Source organism: Podarcis liolepis (assembly GCF_965112155.1).
Source record: "Podarcis liolepis genome assembly, chromosome: 13".
Lineage (NCBI taxonomy): Eukaryota > Metazoa > Chordata > Lepidosauria > Squamata > Lacertidae > Podarcis > Podarcis liolepis.
In genome coordinates this window covers 18,813,272-18,826,425 of record NC_139573.1, presented here as the reverse complement: position 1 = coordinate 18,826,425, position 13,154 = coordinate 18,813,272, and the positions used below count along the sequence as shown (strand labels likewise).

Here is a 13,154-nt window from a genome sequence, read left to right as displayed (position 1 = left end):
GTGCTCTGATGATGTTTCCTGCTTGGCAGGGGGTTGGACTCGATGGCCCTTGTGGTCTCTTCCAACTCTATGATTCTATGATTCTACAACATGTATAGCCTGCCTTTCCTCCTAGGAGCTCAAGGTGGTGTACATAGTTCTTTCCCCCTCCATTTTGTGTGTGAGGTAGGTCAGGTTAAGAGACAGTGGCTTTGTACACACAATACATTCAAAGCACCCACACACAAATCACAGGGAAGTGCTGTTTACCCCTCACAGAGCTACGATTCCCGGCACCTGTAATAAACTACAGTTCTCAGGGGTTTTTGGGTGAAGGGGAACTGTGTGTCCAAAGGAAGGTGTGTCCACAGCCAATGACTGGTCCAAGCTTCATGGGTGACTGGAGATTTGCACCCTGGTCTCCCAGGTCCTAGTCCAACCCTGTAGACACCACCCCATACTGGAAATCTATAGAAGCGGGTCCATGACTGTATGTCGCTTCTGCTGCCTCCCCCAGCCCCATGAACCACCGTCTTGAGGAAGAACTGAGTCCATGCCTGTTTCATATTATATGCATTTCACTTATGCATACCCAACCGGCTAGCAGACGAGGAGTTCCTCTTGCGTAGGTGTGGGGGCTTGCAATGTCGAGTGTGCGATATTGGATCCATCTCCCCATGTACGCCATTAGGTATATCCTTTTGCTTGTGTACTTTTTGATTGTTATCTTCTTTCGTTTGGAGGCGGCTGCCAAAAAGCCGAGGCGGGGGATCCGATGAATCTGGAATGGCTAAGGGAGCTGGGGGGGGGAGGGAGGGGGCGGTAGGGTAAAAGTGAAGAGGGAACCCCTGAGCTGGGATATATCAGGGGAGGGGTGAAGCCCCCCGTGGGTCTTCTGGGCTGCCTGACGTCCTCTGCGTCAGTTGCCCAAAAGGTCACTGTGGTCAGCGTCTGCCGGCTTTTATTGTTTGCATTTTCCTCAGACACTGCCACAGCAAAAGGCTATGATGAGTCTCCGTCCCGGCGTCGTTTGCCCCCACCCTGGCTCTGACCCCCACCTTGGGGGGAAATGGACTCACTATGAAAATATCAAACCCGAGGAAAAGAAACAGCCCCTGAGCAAGAGACAGAGAAGGGAAAAAAAGACCACAAGGCTTTAAACAGGAGGTGGGGGTGGATGGGAATATTCATCATGCAGCCCCCCTTTCCTCCCAGACTCTCTCCCCCCTCCCCGCTTTAAAAATTTGCCGAAGGCTCTGCCAGATCAAGGGAACGCTTTCCGAAATCCATGGCTTCATTTATGGCTCTTACCTCCAATACCACATTATGCTACTGCAGAAATTTAGGTGCGGGTTCTTTCCGAGGGAGAAGGCCTATCACCGAAACACATGCTCTAAAACATCCCCAGGAGCTAGTCTGCCACCATCCAAATCTCTGGGTGTTTAAAATGTTTTATTTCCCACCTTTTTCAGCAATACCGCTCCCCAAAGGGGACTCTCAATAACTAATTACAAAGCAAGGCATAATAAAAACGTAACAACAACAAAACAGCCTAATAATTAAAAAATTGTCCAGTAGCACCTTAGAGACTGGACAATTTTTTATTTATTTCGACTGCCTCAAACCAACACGGCTACCTACCTGAGCCTAATAAATAATAATAATAATAATAATAATAATAATAATAATAATAATAATTACAAATTAAATGCCACCAAATGTTTAGGCCAAAGGTGGCTAATTCGTTTTGGTCAAAGAACCAAAAAAATATCCAAGCTGCAGGTCACTTTACTTGTTTAAAAAAATATTTTTCTTCCAAAATCATTGGCGTTTTGAGGGACTGGATCAAGCCCCCAAACAGGAAGTCAGCCACCTCTGGCTTAGCTGAGCAGAAAAACTTAAAATTGACACAATGTGGGTGTCAAAACAGATGTGTCTGCAGAAGGTATAACAGAGTCTGGGGTCTACTATAGAAAAGGGCTTATATCCCAGTAGCCTGCACCTCAATTTGCAAGGTGTGAGCCCCTGGAACAAGTGGTTCTTCAAGATATCATCGGTCTCAAAGCATTTATGGCTTAAACCATAAGGACAAAACCAATTCCAAGCTGCACCTAGATACAAATCTGGTTAGTAACCTGGCCAGTGTAGTTTTGAACCCGTTTGTGATTGCAAACCGCTCGTCAGAAGCAGCCCCATGTACAACACACTGCAGTCGTCTGAACTCAACGACTCACGTTTTTGTTGTTGTTGTTTAGTCGTTTAGTCGTGTCCGACTCTTCGTGACCCCATGGACCAGAGCACGCCAGGCACTCCTATCTTCCACTGCCTCCCGCAGTTTGGTCAAACTCATGCTGGTAGCTTCAAGAACACTATCCAACCATCTCGTCTTCTGTCGTCCCCTTCTCCTTGTGCCCTCCATCTTTCCCAACATCAGGGTCTTTTCCAGGGAGTCTTCTCTTCTCATGAGGTGGCCAAAGTCTCAGCTTCAGGATCTGTCCTTCCAGTGAGCACTCAGGACTGATTTCCTTAAGAATGGATAGGTTTGATCTTCTCGCAGTCCATGGGACTCTCAGCTCCTCCAGCACCATAATTCAAAAGCATCAATTCTTCGGCGATCAGCCTTCTTTATTTTATTTATATTTTTTTATAAAATTTTTATTGGTTTTACAATTTTTTTAAAAAACAATACAAACATATAAAAAGACATACAAACACGTATAATTTCATAACAGCCTTCTTTATGGTCCAGCTCTCACTTCCATACATCACTACTGGGAAAACCATAGCTTTAACTGTGTACATGTAAATACTCTTTCACACTTTACAAAATCCCTATGTTGAAATCACTCCTCTGTAGGAAATATACAGTACGTAGTAGACAGGCATAGGGGCAAGAATTCAGAGCCGTGTGTGAAACAGAATTTTGGAAGAGGAATTGAGGCCCGCACCAGCAGCCTTAAGCAGGCCCAGAGCTCAAACAGCCCAGCTGTAGCCCATCAAAGCATGGGATGGGATGGGAAACACAGTCTGCTTCTAGGCTGTCGCAATCTAGAAGGCATGATTTAATAATATACTGTGAAATTTAGGTTGAGCAACTAAAGCAGACTTATTGCTTTTGCGCAGCTAACCTGCTTCCAAAGAAATCCCGGAAATTTTTGTGTCAAGAAAATGCCCTGGGAAGGGTGGGATAATGTTGATGCCGGATGATGCCCTGTAACCTCTGCGCAAGCAAATCATAATTCTTCAGAGGTTCTGTTTAAATTTGTGGTTATTAAAAAGGCAGGGGGTTGGGAACACAAATGCTTGGGAAGCAGTGATGCTAAATTATCTTCACGCAAATTTTGCGCACGCTAATCAGAATGAGTGTTCAATAAACAGGCCCCTCTTGAAGAGCTCAATGTCTCTGTCACTTTGCACAGGGGCTGCTCTGAAGGGGTGTTTGTGAAGCAATTGCTGTCGGGGGTGGCGGGGATCCAACCCCATGCAGGAGACCCATTTCCTCAGGTTATTTCCTATAGGGAAATGGGCTTTTCCCCCTCCCCAGCCCTCCAATGGCTACCAGTCACTGTGGCTATGTTTTACCTCCACTGTCAGAGGCATTGTGCCTCTGAAGACCGGTTTGGAAGAGTCGCTGTTGCAGTCATGTCTAGCTTACAGGCTTCCCACAGGTATCTGGTCGGCCCACAACTTTTCATACCACTTAGGGTCCCTCCAGACTGGTGTTTTACTGCAGGCATATTTTAAAACATGTTCTTGACAGAATAACAGTGCGCTAGTTGTGGATTTATTATGCTTCCCCGATGCTATCACATTATTCCTGTCCGGCGCAACAAAAAATAAGAACATTTGTGGTTCAAAATCATTTTAGAGTACTTGAAAAAGCCACTGAGGTTTTGAAGGCACTAGAAGGGAATGTTGGGGGGGGGGGAGAGAGAACTGATTGTTTCTAAGACGAACATCCATAGAATAAGTTGGCTTAGCATGGGGAGGCAAACTAAGGCCTGAGGGCCGGATCCGGTCCAATCGCCTTCTAAATCTGGCCCACAGACGGTCCAGGAATCAGCATGTTTTTACATGAGTAGAATGTATCCTTTTATTTAAAATGAATCTCTGGGTAATTTGTGGGGCATAGGAATTCGTTCATTTTTTTCCTTTTCAGAATATAGTCCGCCCCCCCACTAGGTCTGAGGGACGGTGGACCGGCCCCCTGCTGACAAAGTTTGCTGACCCCTGGCTTAGGGCAACTTTCTGTCCTTTCTTTGCGGGGAGGGTTGGACCCTCTGAATTGAGCAGTGGCACCAGCCCCTATGTTGTTTGTATATACTGTATAGCAACATTTTTATGCTACTTTAGTGTTCAAGGTGCTTCACATACATGATCTCAGTACCTTGTACGGAAGTCCTGTAAGGTGAGTCAGTATTATTATTATTCCCCTCACATGGCAGATGGAGGAGCTGAGCTTTCATAAGACCACCTGGTAAGTTTATGGTAGAGGTGAGACTTGAATGTCCTGTTTCACAGCTGAGTAGTTGATCCCACGTATAGTCCCTTTTATTGAAGTGTGTTCTTAGCCAATTGTAATGCACCCCTCCGCCCCCACCAACACCCTTCCCAAATCTGTTCTGGAGGGTTGTGGGGAAACCCTGAACAGATTTGGGGGGGGGGGCATGAGGGCTGCGAGGAAAGGACGGGGGTGAGTGGGTGGGGAACATTCCTTTGTGCAGCCAAACGTACTTCCGCTAACAGATGTATTCAGATGGGTGAATATACCTGCAACATAAATGCTACTCTGAGGAAAGACATCTGGGTCCTGTGCAACAAACGCTACAGTTATTCCATGACACAAATAACTGTGTGGGACGGCACAGAAATATGCATGTTAGCACACAACAATGCATACTCCCACCTACTTATCTCCAAGCTCGCATCGTATGGGTGTGCTTGTGTACACTTGTGTGTATTCATAGTGCATTTCCTGCGTGACATTTGTGTCTGTGTGTAGGTATGAGCTTTTGTGAGTGGGCAGTTATATACAAACACTGTGATGAGCATGTATTGTGAGTGGAGCGTGTGTGTGTGTGTCTATGCATATTTTCCTAGATCTCCTTTCCTCTTTCCAGCCACTGACTGTGCACACTCTGGTGTGAATCCCATCTCTCTCACCGTCCCGATGACACAAGAGCCTGGATTACAGTGTGCGCTGCTGACGGCAGAGTTTGGTCCTATCTAAACATCCCCCTTGACGCTTCCTGCCACGTCAGAGCTACTGGGGTGGGGTGGGGGGAGAGCTGGCATGTCCAGCCGCAGAGTTATGACTCTCCTGGGGGCTGGACAGGGGAGCTATAACCACAAGGAGCAGCAGTTCACAGACAACAGGCAGCCTAACCTTAGGCGATCTGATCGCTAGGTAGGTCAATGACGGGTAGACAAATATGAGCAGATGGATGTGCAGAAAGGCAACGCTTTTCAACATCTATTATACCACGCATGGAATAAATTCTGAAAAATGCATTTGAGAAGCGTTTTTAAGACCACACACAGCACATTAAATGAAGTTCTGAGAGTCGTACATATAGGCACACTCAACTACAGACAGAAAACAGGTTTAAAAACAATCTGCTTGGAGATTTTGATTGTTGTTATTTCAAAATAAAAGTTAATGACTGTTAATTGATTAAAGTTAAATATTACATCGTTCGCCTTGCCCTTCTTACAAGGAGCTCACACGCATACCTTCATCCTCACGACAATCCTGTGAGGGAGGACTGGCTGATAGGTGGGGGACTGGTCTCACATCACAAATACATGGGGAATTTAACGTAGACCTCTACGGTCATATCCCACAATACATTTCAAACACAGAAGCATCAACGAACACATTTATAAAACAGTTTTGTGTGTGTGTACATGCGCAAGCGCACAATTGTAATGGAGAAGGCACAGGAGAACTTTCCACTGGATTGCGATTGATGTAAAAAGAAATGCCGAAACTCTCACTATATTTGTGGTTATTTGATAAACCACACTGTAAAGCCTTTTTTACCTGAACTAGGTTTTGGTGGCTCATTAAAATGTAGGCTAGAGGTGGATGCTGAGATACTTTATCTGGTTAGGTGGTTTTTGATGTACTGACACCCACATGTGGGATTGCAGGGGGGGGCGTTAAATAAATAAAGTGGGTATAGTTATGAAACTGAGTAAACTGAGGTAAACTCTGAGTATTGGTATTACCCCCTCCCAATACCTATATTCAGTTTAAAAATACATATTAAATGGACAAATGGAAAGGAGAGCCATAGGAGGAGGGATGTGTGTATTCCACAATCAGAATGAAACCAGAACAGCCCTGCTGCTGGATCAGGCCAGCAGCCCACCTAGTCCACCACTCTGTTCTCTCTGGGTCCAACCAGGTGGGAGGCTTGAAAGAAGCACCTGAAGGCAACAGCAACACTCTTCCCTTGAGATTCCTGGCAAGTGATATTCAGAGGCACACTGCCTCTGACATAACCATCATGGCCACTGAAAGCCTTATCCTCTGAGAATTTCTCTAATCCGGGCCCACTTAACGATGCAACCACATTGCTGTTGTTTTTCTCTCCCAGGATGTTAACTACAGGCCCTGTCCACACTTGTTGTTTGCTCCAGTTCGGCAGCAAAGATCGAGTTTTCCTGGGGGGAAGCAATGGGGGAAGCAGAAGTCTGGCTGAGCCCTAACTCACCAGAGAGAAAGGCTTAGCCTAGCCATCTCCCTGAGCTAACATTTTATGTGGGTGAGTAGGTGAGAGGGGGTGAATTACAAACAAAAAAACACATGACCCTACCCTGTACCCGGAACCCAAAGTGTTCCGCTACCTCATCCTGCCTCATGCTCAGAATCCGTAGCCTTTGGTTGAGTGAATGGGCAGCCGAGTGCCAGGTTCCAGGACGGGGATAAGAAAGGCAGTCGGGCGAAAAGCCGCTGATGCAAAAGCAGGAATGTGCAGTATGTCAACAGCTCCGGGAATCCGGGCTGAGCGCACCCTCCAGGAAGGGCACACGCTGGGAAAGCAACGGCAGGTGCTGTCCCATAAGCGCCGTCTGGGAAGCAGGATGACTCAGTAGAATTGTTCGCAAATACACCTCAAGCATGACCTCCACCTGGGCTCTCTTGGTAAAAAAAGGTAAAGGACCCCTGGATGGTTAGGTCCAGTCAAAGGCTTTTCAGGCCGAGGGAGCTGGTGTTTGTCCACAGACAGCTTTCCGGGTCATGTGGCCAACATGACTAAACCACTTCTGGCACAATGGAACACCATTAAGGAAACCAGAGCGCACAGAAATGCCGTTTACCTTCCCACCACAGTGGTACCTATTTATCTACTTGCGCTGGTGTGCTTTCGAAGTGCTAGGTTGGCAGGAGCTGGGACAGAGCAATGGGAGCTCACCCCGTTGCAGGGATTCGAAATGCCGACCTTCTGATCAGCAAGCCCAAGAGGCTCAGTGGTTTAGACCACAGAGCCACCGGGGTCTTCTCTTGGTAGCCAAGTATGGTCACCCCCTAGAAACCCAGGAAGTTGCCTTGTGTTGGGTCAGGTTACCTGTCCATCTACCCCAGTATTGTCCGCTCTGGCTGTCAGGTGTGAGACAGGGAAGGGTCTCCCCCCCATCTTCTGCTACCTGATCCTTTCGAACCTTCCAGCTGGGGGTTACCTGGGACCTTCTGCAAGCAAAGTGGCTTCCCTATCTAGACACTGACCAACTGCATGCTGCTGAGATGTCAGTCCTAGCCTACAGATGCCTACTGTATCCCAGCTTGAATTCCTTCCTCCTCTCATCTCCACCAAGGCATCCAGTCTCCAATTTGCACCTCTCCACCCACACATCCTGCCATGAATTCTGGGCTTTCCCCAGTCCTACCAACATCCTTCGATCTTGATTCCCAACACACAGATTTCAACATATCATGTTAAAGCCTGTGGATCCTGTTCATCTCTCTCTCCCACCCCCCACGGCCCTTCACCCCCAGCCCTTGCCTTGAACATGGTCCAAGTACAAACAACAGAGAAACAGTGTTCCTGGCTAGAGAGAATTCCTGGGTTGTGTGGAAAATCTGCTGAATCAGCATCTGGGATTAAAGAAAATGTACAGCAGACACACAACTCTCTCTCTCTCTCTCTCCCCCCCCCCTCCATTCCCCATTTGGTATACCTATTTGTGCCAGGAGGCCTGCAGGATCCTCACAAACACCCTTATGCAAAAGTGCCAAGTGTCCCCTCCCTTCAGAGACAGAGACCCAGCTCTTGTCCAAACCTTTTTGTGATGCAGGCAAAGGACGGGGTGCAGGGAGGGGGACTGCTGTGTGGTTTGGCTACGGAGTTGGGGATTTGCGTTGGTTTAGAGGGGAGGCGGGGGGGGGAGACAGAGAAGAAGGACAGGGGAGGGAGAGCATCTTGTACTCCATGCAAGTAATAGGACACACGTATACATTTGCAGCCACACACGTTAACGCATTCAAGCCCAAGCGCACAACGCTTCCAGCAGATCTATGCACAAATGAACACCAGCCAGTGCATCTATATGGGCTGAATGTTGAAGTTCTCCGGGGACAAGCAAATTCTGAATTGCACCCTGTGTTTAGAAACACATGGGAACTGAGCTGTGTGTTCCCCTGTGTCTAGGGGCCAGTGGAACACCGGCCATCATTAAGGCAATGTGACTGGTGCAGCTGCCCAGAGCACAGCTCTCTTGTGTGTCTACCCACATTTGCCTGTGCGAAGCAGGGGAATGGAATAAACTCAGTTCGTGCATTAGACTGTCTGGCCCAGTTCAGACATCATACTAAAGTATTAAACCGTGGTTTAGCATAACAAGAACAAGCCACAGCAAACCCTGGGCTTGTGCACTCCCATATACCAGTCTAGCATAGCTGTGAGAAGCAGCAAGGAGGAGTGTAAAAGTTTTTGGCTCTGATTTAGGTGAACCACAGCTTCTTGTGCTAACCAAACACCCCCCCCCCATGATTAGTCTTCTTTCACACAAGTGAACTTCAAACCATGGGTTATGAACTGACTTATTTAGGCAAGTCGCAGTTACCATTAACCACAGTTTAGAGTTCAAACACAGCAGCAAAATCAGCAGCAAAACTTCCTGAACTCTTCAGAGGAGAGGGAAATAGGAGAGGGAAGTGTGCAAGGCTCACCATGGCTCATTCTCATTACACCAAGCTATTGTTTAGGCCCATGACATCTGAATATAGACACTGTGGGGCAAGTCGGCTGTGCCTTGATTTCACCACGGAGTGGATCAATTACTGCTTGCTTTTGCAGCTTCCTGCATGTTGCCTGAAATAACAGTATTTTCAAAGTGTCTTAAAGTTCATGTAAGGGACAAAAACAAAAGGCAACCATTTTGAACTGTGATTGTCATTTTTGCTGGAAGATTGAAAAGGTGTGTGGGTGTGGAGTTACAGATACAGTGGTACCTCGGGTTAAGTACCTAATTCGTTCCGGAGGTCTGTTCTTAACCTGAAACTGTTCTTAACCTGAAGCACCACTTTAGCTAATGGGGCCTCCTGCTGCCGGAGCACAATTTCTGTTCTCATCCTGAAGCAAAGTTCTTAACCCGAGGTACTATTTCTGGGTTAGCGGAGTCTGTAACCTGAAGCATATGTAACCTGAAGCGTATGTAACCCGAGAGTCCACTGTATGTAAGTCTGTGCAGGGTGCAGAAATGTCTAATTATCTAAACCAGAGGGGGAGGGAGCCTTTTTTAGACAGAGAGACATGTGTCCTCATGGTGATCTTCCAGGGGACCACATGCCAATGTAGGTGGTGGAGGCAGGGACAAAAGCTACATTCCAGCCACATAAAAGACTGATGGTTACATACCTCTTTTCACCTTCCAGACGGGCAAGAAAGAGGCGTTATCCCAGTCAGGTAAATGTACGCAAGGATGGTGCAGAGCAGAACTGGCCAGGGGGCAACGGATGTGGCCTGGGGAGAAGGTCTGGGACAGCCCTTAGTTTGTAATGCTCAAAAGTTACCTGAACTGTATGGGGAGCAGCTTCAAATAAACATGTACGGCCATGTACAGCTGCTTCCTCACTTTGCTTCAAGGGCTCCCCCTGTGGTTGCTCAGATCCATCCATCCATCCATCCATAATTATGCAGTATTTGCATGCCTCCTTTCCATAGTTAAACCATGCTCAAGGTGGTTTACGGCATGAAACAAAAATACAATTACAAACTTAGCAAAACTAGTCATAAACAATAAACGAAACATCAAAAAGTACACAGCCAAATTAAACCATTTCCACATAAATCATAAAATCTAAAGATATATATCTATATCCATAACAGCAACAACCCCTCACACCCAACAGAACCCCCTCTAAACAACATCCCAACCCCAAAGTCTGTTCAGCAGTCTCTGCTTTTGTAGTTGGAGTCAGTCAGGGATCCGCCCTCCCGGGCCAGGTGGGAAAAGGCCTGCAAGGCAGAAAGCAGGTCTTCCAGGACTCACAGCCAAGACTGGTCAGCCTGGAGGCCTTCAGATGTGCCCGTGGGTGCCAGTATTGACCTAGCAGTCAAGGAAAGCACGCTCTGCATATGTTCGGATGCTATTTCTTATCAATTCCTAGCATATTTCTGTAATTAAGCACAGCACTGGAAACAGAAGCTGGCCTGAACCTGGCACAACTCTATTATCTCCTTTGGCGCAATTCCTATTTTTCACATTTTACTGTAACCAACTGTAACCTGCCACCAAACCTCAGGTGCATACAACTTTCCCTAATTACCCTTGCCACAGTTCCCTTCCCCACCTCTGCGCTGAATTTTAGATTGTAAGCTCCTCCATGCCCTCTGCAAAGAGTACTTCATGGTTCTATATTAATAGTTATTATTACGGTTGTCGTTGTTATTGATGACGCTATTGCATCCTCTTGTGTTGTGTACTAGAGCCCAGGGGAAGAAGCCACAGCACGGAAGCCTGACAGTGTGCATGACCTTTGAGCCAGCCTCAAAGGACGTGACTTCATTCCTTTTGCTTTATAGCAGCCTTCAGGGAATCCCCCGGCCAAAAAGGAAAAAAAACAAAACAGAATAGCAACCCCTTCTGCCATGTTCCAAGTCCCCATTGCCAGCCTGGTTTTGGCTCCTGCGCGACAGGGAATCCCGTGCAAAAGGAAGGCTGGCTTCTTGTCCGGACTGGCGTCTAGACATTCCAGGGGAATCCGGGACGCGTTGCCAGGGGTGGGGTCACTTTTTGGGCACGGCGGTTAGACTCTTGAGGTTGCTGCGCTCATGGGGCGGATGAGTCGTTCCAGCGAGTCCGTGTCATTTTTTGCGCTGAGACGGAAAAGTTCTTAGCTAGCAGGTGACGGAGCTGAAACAGCCATGGTGGGAGGCTCCCGTGTGTGTGTGTGTGTGTGTGTGTGTGTGGCAACTCTCCCTATTCTTCAGCAAGACGAGGTATTCAGCAGCAGATGCTGCCAGATGTCTGGTGAAAGACCCTTCCGCATTTTGACAGATGAAAATAAGCACTGCGCTGCACGAAGCAAAAAAAAAAAAAAAAGTCTTAAAACAGACTTGGGAGTGAGTGGGTGGGTGGGGAGCAGCTTCTTGGGGGAGGCAGGGGTACAGAGACGTGCCAACACACCCCAGGAACAACCCGGGCTGTGAACATCAAAAGCCAGCCAGAGTCCTGCAATGCTGAAGGCAAGCTCTAAACTTTTGGATGCCACAAACATTCCATCAGTTTAGGATTTCAAACAGAAGGCTCCAAAGGAATTAATTTCTGTCTCAAAGGAGGGAAGGGGAGGGGGATATCTGTACCCACAAGGCCAGCCCCTAGTCAGTGCATTCATTCCCTCCCGCAAGGTCACATATCCACGCACCCTGCCCTTCTCTGATGCACTGAGCTTGTTCCCTTTATGCTCGTCCTGCTCCCTCTTCCATCCTCCCCTTCTCCTAACTCCAAAGAAGGGGGATTGTCAATCACTCAGGGCTGGTTCTAGGCTTTTGTGGGTCCTCCTCCTCAACGCAGCTTGCCTCCACCACCCCATATTGGCGGCTTGGGCCCAGAAACAGAAGAGAGGGAGGTTGAACGGCTGGCAGCTGCAGCTCCTCCTGCTTGCTATCGCCCCATGGTGGAGATGGGCCCAGAGGGTGAGCAAATAGTTGCTCCCCTTCCTTGCTGCCAAGGCAATTGCAGAGGCTCCAGTTGGTGCTGGGCCCTAGCAGACGCTTGCCTAATGCCAAGCACCAGTGGCGTAGCGTGGGGGGTGCCAGGGGTGCCGGCCGCACCGGGCACAACATTTGGGGGGGCTCGTTTGGCCGGCCCTCCTGGAGGAAGCAGGAACCCCACTGTCCTCGGACCTCCTCCGAAGCCTGGCGGTGGGGCGGAGAGACCTTCTCCCCGCGCCAGCCTTCGGATGGCTGTCCTGAAGACTTGTGGTGGGAGCAGTGGCATAGCGTGGGGGGTGCAGGTGGGCCTGCTGCACCTGGCGCAACATCTGGGGGGCGCGGAAGAGACTCGAGTGCTAAAATCCACGGGTTAGGGGGCGCAAATTACTTGCCTTGCCCCGGGTGCTGAGAACCCACGCTACGCCACTGCCAAGCACTAAGGCCGGGCCTGCCGTCAGTCACTGTTCCTACGACTACACACACCCGCAAAGCAGCATGGTCCCAGCCGAAAAGTGGTTGGGGAGTAGGCCCATTGGTTGCTAGGCAACCCACAAAGAGCTGCCTTTTGGCTTCTGGCTCTAGGGGAATAGAGGTTCTTTGCTGTTGCCTAGCAACTGAAGCCCCCCCCCCCCCGACCTCCACTTCATGTCAAAGAGGTGGCTTCTTCCAGCTGTTCCTGGAACCCCAGAGAGATATCCATGCAGTGAAGGCACTGTCCCACTAGTCTTCGGCCAGCCAGCCCACAACTTACCACTAGCCTGGAGGTTGCCACTGGCCCCTAGCTGCCCTTTCCTCAGCCTCAGTGCCGCCCTTGCAGAATTCAGCCAACAGGAGAACAGGGAGAAAATGTGAATTAGTTGGCTCTGCTTGTCATTGACTTTGGCTTCACCAAATGTTGGCCTCCTTGTCTCTCGCCCAATAGGTATCATCACATCAGCCCCCAGTGTAGCCATGGGACCCAACAGTAAGTCCAGTCCTGAATGCATATCACAAAAGAGATATAGGCCCTCCCTA

The 13,154-nt window shown here is 48.6% G+C and overlaps 1 protein-coding gene and 1 long non-coding RNA gene across 5 annotated transcripts in view; both read right to left on the bottom strand.

Moving 5' to 3' along the window:
* IL11 (interleukin 11) overlaps positions 1–13,154 on the bottom strand; it is a 70,425-nt gene that overhangs the window by 49,543 nt on the left and 7,728 nt on the right. The window contains exon 1 of one of the 4 annotated variants that reach the window (XM_083473003.1): positions 1,291–1,310. The exons of 2 other annotated variants lie outside the window; for them this stretch is intronic. The gene's annotated coding sequence lies outside the window, so the exon portion shown is untranslated. Of the gene's footprint in view, positions 1–571; positions 773–1,290; positions 1,311–13,154 lie in introns of those variants that run through there. One more of the 4 variants, XM_083473002.1, reaches the window with a different exon arrangement.
* On the bottom strand, positions 10,564–13,103 carry LOC310691525. The gene is made up of 2 exons (XR_014518530.1): positions 12,892–13,103; positions 10,564–11,502 (listed from the first exon to the last, which is right to left on the bottom strand). It is a non-coding gene; the product is annotated as an uncharacterized lncRNA (long non-coding RNA).